Source organism: Rhinolophus ferrumequinum, chromosome 10 (genome assembly GCF_004115265.2).
Source record: "Rhinolophus ferrumequinum isolate MPI-CBG mRhiFer1 chromosome 10, mRhiFer1_v1.p, whole genome shotgun sequence".
NCBI classification, from domain to species: domain Eukaryota; kingdom Metazoa; phylum Chordata; class Mammalia; order Chiroptera; family Rhinolophidae; genus Rhinolophus; species Rhinolophus ferrumequinum.
In genome coordinates, this window is record NC_046293.1 from 23008706 (window position 1) to 23015756 (window position 7051).

Genomic DNA, 7051 nt, shown 5'->3' on the forward strand with positions numbered 1-7051 from the left:
TGTGGCTTACCAAGGACAATCCTAAGGAGGAAGCAGGGCAGGGCGGTACCATTTCCATGCTCCAAATGGAGAAAGCAGCTCAGAGAAGCTATGGAGCTTGCTCCACTGGGACAGTAGGTACTAGAACCCAAGTCTGGCTCCAAAACAGAGTGCATTTTCCATTAGAGTACACTCCCTCGGCCCCATGTGAAAGACTCTGTCTCCACAAGTCTCCACAGACAGCTGGGAAGTGCACCTCTCCTTTTCCTCCAATGAGCAGTGAGGAGCACAGGCTCTGGGGCTGAGGCCGACTGCAGTTTGACTGCAGCTCAGCCAGGTCCTCGCTGTGGACTCAGGAGCAGAGGCAGAGCTTCTCAGAACCTCAAATTCTTCATCTGGGTGGGAGACAGTGTCAGCAACCCCCGGCCATCACCTCACACACCATCTCTGCCAGATCTGATTAGAAGGCTCTGGATTCAGGGAAGACTGACACAGAGGTTTTCTTTACATCATGAAGGATTTACCAGAGAGCAGAGAGAATGGAGGCTTCTGCAGTGTGACAGGCAAACCCTTAGATTCAGCTTGGTTTGGAGGGGAGAAAATGGACTGATTCTTCTCAACACTCTGAGATCCCCAACTAATAGTCCAAAATAGGCATTTATCAGAGTGGATCAGTGTGGCAGAAAAGACCCCCTGGGTCTCACAGGGGATGTCCCTGTGTGTAAGGGGAGGGACGGCTGGTGAACCTGCCTTAATACAAAGATCTGGGAGTGCCTTGGAAAGGGCTGAATTTGGTACATATGCGGTGAGGCTGAGACACCTTGGGGACTCTTGTGGACCCAGCCTCTCTGCCACAATGGGGAGATAATACTGAGCAATAAATCTAAGCAAGGAAAAAAGAATCAGAAGAGACAGGTGGAAGGAATACAGTAAAGTCAGGGGTGGGCAGTTAAGAAAGCTGACACAGAGAAAAGTTTGTGAGTGTAGTAGGGCTGAGGCCCGTGGAAAAGGCTTGAAGAGGCCTCTTTTAGGGGCCTCATCTGTTTCTCAACCAGCAGCCTCCCTCAGACCAAGCAGATGTGGTTCTTGATAGAAGTTGACAACACACTTTCTGAAGAATTAGATGCCGGCCAACCAGAGTCCATTGTGCTGGGAGAAAACTAGGAGTAGGTTATGATGTGGGATCCATGTCAAAGCCGGCCTCTTTCCCTTAGGGCCTGTGGCTTCATTCCCCTAATTGAGGCAGACATCCGGGCTTGGAAACCTCAGTCCTCTACTCCTTGCTCTGTTAGGCCAACAGGAAGTGAGTGAACGGTGACGCAATAAAACACAAAATTTCCTGAACTCGTCTGGAGAGCTGTCTTTTTGAATTCCCATCTGGCTTTTGCCTTGCACCTCCTTTCTGCAGGTAAAGCTGCATGCATGAGCCGTGGGAAGGTCAGAAGAACAAGTGGCTTCCACTGTGACTGGGTGAGTCCTGGCGAGAACATCTTCTAGCCTGGTTCTGAAGGGATATGGTTTTGGTGGCACTGCCATTCAGGGCTGTGCAGGAGAACAGGGAAGAAGGGGCTGGGGCAGGAGGCTAACCTGATATGCAACTAGGCCTTCTGAGGAAACCTCTGCTTTGTTTTCCAGAATGTGCGGCTAAGCCTTGAAGTGCGGGTTCTGCTTTCTGGTACCTTCTGCTGTGGCTGAGCAGATCAAATACCACTGTGGGGGTGGGGGGGGGGCCAGAGTGGAAATTCGGACGAAACTTACATGGACTGAATTGGGTTAGGTTATCTGAGACACAGATGCCGGGGCCTGGGTTGCAATGATGAGCAGAATGGTAACAGGAAAGATAAGCCTGAGCCATCAACACTCCTCCACACTCTTCGTTTTTGCAATGCTGTGGTGAACCTGGAGAATTGTACATGTCGGGACCGGGATGGAAGTTAGCACCTGACGAGTCGCAACTCTTCATTTACTAGGAAGGAATGTCTCTTGGTAAATACATACTTCAGATAAAGGTGAGGCCAGCAGTGGCACAGGAAGTTCAGAATTAGGGTTATGAACACTTAGAGCAAATCTTCACCTCTCTTCCCGATTATCCATGAAGATACATAGACGTGAGAGCTTAGAAGCTGCTGGAATAACATAGTGGAGATGATACAGTAAGTCTTTGCTTCAGTAGGTCCTTGGATATTGTGATTTTAAGCAAACGACTACTCGTATAAGGAAACCAATTTTACCAGAGGCTAATTGATATAAATCGGAGTTAAGTGCCTACGACATATTTCTGGTCACAAAAACATCACCAAATGTCTAAATAAAGACCCAAATACTTCTACTATTAAACATTGAAATAAATGTAAGCTATACATACATTTAAGAATGATGAATGAAAACAAGTAAGATCATTCTTTTCCAACCTGCTGATTCCAGTTCAGGGTCACAGGTGGCCGGAGCCTATCCTAGCAGCTCAGGGCTCAAGGCGGGCACCCACTCTGGAAAGGACACCCGTCCATTGCAGTGCCACTCACACCCACACCCACACTCACTCAAACTGGGACAAATTAGACATGCCAACTAACCTTACACGCACATCTTTGGGATGTGGGAGGAAACAGAAGTCTCCAGAGGAAACCCATGCAGACATGGGGAAAATGTGCAAACTCCACACAGACAGTGGCCCCTGGCTGAGAATTCATTTTTTTTTTTTTCCACATCAACATTATAACAAAACGACATTGAATGAAATGACATTATTTGAAGACCTGCTATGGGTGGATGGATTCTGCAGGGAGTGGCAAGAAAAGAGTAACAATATTTTGAAAAGAGCATGTTCCTGAAGTATGGAGGATGAAAACAAGGAGAAAAAAACGTTGCAAAAGAAGAGGTGGACATGCAGATAAAACAAACAAACAAACAAACAAACAAACTGGAAAATCAATCTAAAACTTCAGTATTTTCTTATAGTAACCAAAACAGTTGGAATGGATATACTAGAATACATTCCTGTGCTAGAAGAACACTTTTCAGAGCTGATAAAGAAGTGAACATGCGGGCTGAATGCAATCATCCCATTTTAGGTATATTAAATAAAAGAAACTCCTATCAAGATACATTTTTGAAATACAAGAATACATTTTAAAATTTAGCACCAAGGCAGGAGGGAAAAAAAATAACTTACAAAGAAATAACAATCAGGCTTATTCCAAAGGTTTGTCCTCTGAAAGCCTGGCAGAGCATGGATGGATTGCCATAGCCAGATTGTTTTGAGAGAAAGAATGGTGACCTGGAAATGGTTAAGTCAGCCAAATCATCATTCCCACATAAAAGCAAATGCTCCGTGTGGTAGGTCAGGTTCTCTGGAAAGCTGCCTCTGAGTTCAAGACTGTATACCTGGCAAACCTGGCATGCAGGCGGGGTACTGGAAAGTGTGCTCCAGAACAACACCTAGAGAAGTGAGAAAAGCAGAATTAGGCAGAGGGAGGAGCCGAGCTGCAATCAGTGGCGATGGAGACCTCCGCCAGTCCCACAGGGAGCTCTGGAGCTGCAGTGGCCCTTTGGCGTCTTCCGGAATTGAAGCAAGGTGGGCCTCACCGTTCTGCAGTGATGAGTGGCTGGATGGGCTGTCCCAGGCCAGAGGAGTGGCCTTGGCCCACACAGCCCTTCCATTGAAGGCAATTCTGATAGGGTCTCAACTGCAGCTGGGCAGCAACCACCTAAGTCCTGAAGGAAACATGGTGTATCTTTAACACCACTTGTTAAAAAGATTTTTACCTGAAGGTGCATTCTGGCTAACAAAGGGATGACTATGACAATATGAAAAAGGAGGGAAATTTTCTGAACTCATTTTTAACCCCAACCTGTTTGGTTATATATTTCAAAACAGCCATGGGACAAAAGATTGGTTCCTGGGTTTCCCCATCTTGTTCTTGTCCTTGCTCCTAGCAATGCCTTCCACAGCCTGATGGCGTCTCCTACGACAACTTACAGCCGCTTAGATGAGCAACTGTTCTGTTTCCCTCCCATTTTTCTTAACAAAGGCTAATCTGTTTACAAGGTTAGAACATACAATTAGCAAACAAAAGACTTTCATTTCGCTCACAGAAAAACAAAGTTAGGTATAACAAAACAATGGCCATTTTCTGGAGAAGGAACTTAGTGATGATTTTCGGCAGCTTTAAAATCTTTGCTGAGGATAGCGTCATTCCGTGATTCCACAAGTGGAGTTATACTGGACAGTGCTGATATGGAGGGGTTGTAAAAGGGGAGAGAGCGAAGGGAACGCTCAAGAGTATCGCAGGCTCTTCTTTTTAAAAAGAACACATAAGGAAAATAACCATCAAGATGATTTATTGAAATCAACCATTAAGTTGATTTCATTTCTTTTTGGTCTGAATAAGGAAAGACTAATGAACTCAGTGGTAAATACTGTTTGTCATCAAGCCTTACTTTATAATAACCTCTACCTAGGGCTCATGGCTGTTTCTCTATTAACAAGTTTAAAAGTTAGTACGTGTGGAGTGATCTCAGCTGTGCGTGAAAATAAGTGAACAGAAAAAAAGAATGATTGTAAAGCACCTCTTAGAAATGAAAGTTTGAGTGATTTAAACTTTATTTATGCTTTGCATTTACTAAATCATCTCCAGTAAGTGTGCATTACTTTTATAATTAAAATAGATGCTATTACAAATCAACGTAAGGGACTGCACAGATTCCATAAGAATACAAATAAACTTTAAATGAACCAAAAATATTTTCTATTATTCTTTCTGAAGAAAAGGAATAGGATCAGTAGTGATGTTTTTTACTTTTTTACTTTCTTCAGTGTTTCAGATATTTGCTCACAATTTTTTCTGTATATTATAATTTAAAATGTATTGTTTCCTTAAAGAGCTCAGAGGAGTTTTTACTGTTTGCTCTGTTTTTAAATTTGGACTGCACCTACCATCTCTCCACTCAGCTTAACAAGTCCTTTGGAAAGTTCTTTCTCAGCCTAAATTCCCACTGCTGCTGTTTGTGTAAGGCAGGCACATCTAGCGGTCATGCTAGAAACATGGATGCTACTGAGATGATTTGGGCGTGGGGTGGGGGCAAATCACAAAATTCCTAATTCACTTGCAGTGGTAGTGGGAGAAAGTTGGGTCTTTTCAGGGTAGAAACTTGCATATGGTCCGATAAAATCTCCCTTCTTCATGCCATCTAGACCTCCCCACAGGGCTCTGTCTGACCTGGTCCCTATAGCCTGAGCTATGGTCACCACAGGCTTGCACACCCAATCCGCACTTGGTCAGCAGGATGGGGTGAAAACAAAGCAAAAGGCCCATCTATACAATAGAAATAAAACGGATCCCCTCCCCCTCTGCTAATGCCATTTACGTCACTCTTTTTTTTTTCCATAGCACTTACCACCTTCTAACATTCCTATCTAATTTACTTTCATTGTTTATTATTTGTCTTTCTGGCTCCCCAACAAGAGCATAAGCTCCCTGGGGACCAGCATCCTTGTTGTGGTGAGTGACGTGGCCCACATGGCCCGGGAGCCTACAAAACAGTAGGTGTTTGGTATATACTTTTGAGTGGATGGACTTAAATTTATGGGATCAAAGGATTGGTGAGATACATGAAGTGAAGAAAAGGTAAGACAGCATTCACCACATAATTGTAATTACAAGTATAGATTTGCTTGAGAGGGCATGAGAGTCTAGGAAAAAACACAGTAATTGTTGATGTTGATTATAGATTTGGGGGTTGTGGGTAATTTTACTGTCTTCTTCATTGTTTTTTAGATTGTCTGACTTTCTCGGTGTGCAAATGTCACTTCTGTGATTATATAAAAATATTCAATGTAAAAAAGAAAAAGGAAAAGAGGCGGGGTCTTGAACCAGCCATGGCAGCCAGTGGGCTTGGGTGTGGTTCAGTCAGTACAGAGTGGGTGCCCTGGTGGTGGAGGCACCCCCTGACTGTGGCCCATTACTCGTTCCTAGAAATATCAACCCATACTGGTAGGCGTCCTTTTTACAGGCCTGGAGTCTCCCTGTCATTAGTGACCCCTGAAATACAATTTGCCTCCTATTGGCCGTTTCACTCTCCCCAAATTAACTGAAGCCTGTTGTAAGATGATGCCATGTCTTTATACTACTGTGGTTTGAATCGAGGCTCAACTGGCAAGTTTGAACATGAAGGTGTGATGTAACTGAAAGTTATTACAGGATTCCTTGTGTATGAGTGGCCTGGGACATGACTGCCTCCTGCTCTTACTAAGAGCTGTAGCTATGCCCTGAGATCCCCTTAAAAGAAGGGACCACTTTCCAGAGCAAGTGTTGGTGGCAGCACAATCTTGCATGTGTCCAGGAGGAAACAAGAAACCATGGGGAGGAACAATGACCAGCCCAAGCACCCACAGGTCCTCGCATCTCCGAATGTGTTGAAGTATCAGAACAGCAAGTCTCTGGAGCATGGGCCTCCTTGCAGCTTCCATGCAGGCGCTGAGTGAAGACTAGTCAGACTGACCTGCAAGGAACTGGGGCCAGGTCCAGAGGAAGAGGGCTGTGCCACTGGTTTCTGGGCAGCAGGTGGGGTTGAGATGTGTGCAACGAAATAATGAACGATGTTTGACCCTTGCTTTTACTTACACTTGAAAATGTTCTCACCACAGAGCTCTGGGAGGCTGCTACCAATCAACGACGTTAGCATTGCAATGTGCCAGCTCTTAACCGTCTTGGGTTCAAAATGAATTTGTATATAAAATGGTCAATCCCTCACTTCCTGTGACCTCACAGTGCCTGTCTCTCTCATCCTATTTTTTGTTTCTCCACAGCATTTATTACTATGTAAAACACTATACATTTACGGGGTTATTATCTCTCTCTCCCTAGAACGTAAGCTTTATGAGGCAGAGATTTTGTGTCATGTATCTCTAGTCTGAGAATAATGCCTGGCACATAGTAGGTGCTCAACAAATATTGGTTGGGGGGATTGTATGCAAAAGAGAGACAGAGACAGAGAGAGAACCGAAGACAAGGAGAATTGTCTTTATAAAGAATGTTTCAATTTATTTAATCATTTTAAATCTGAATCTGCA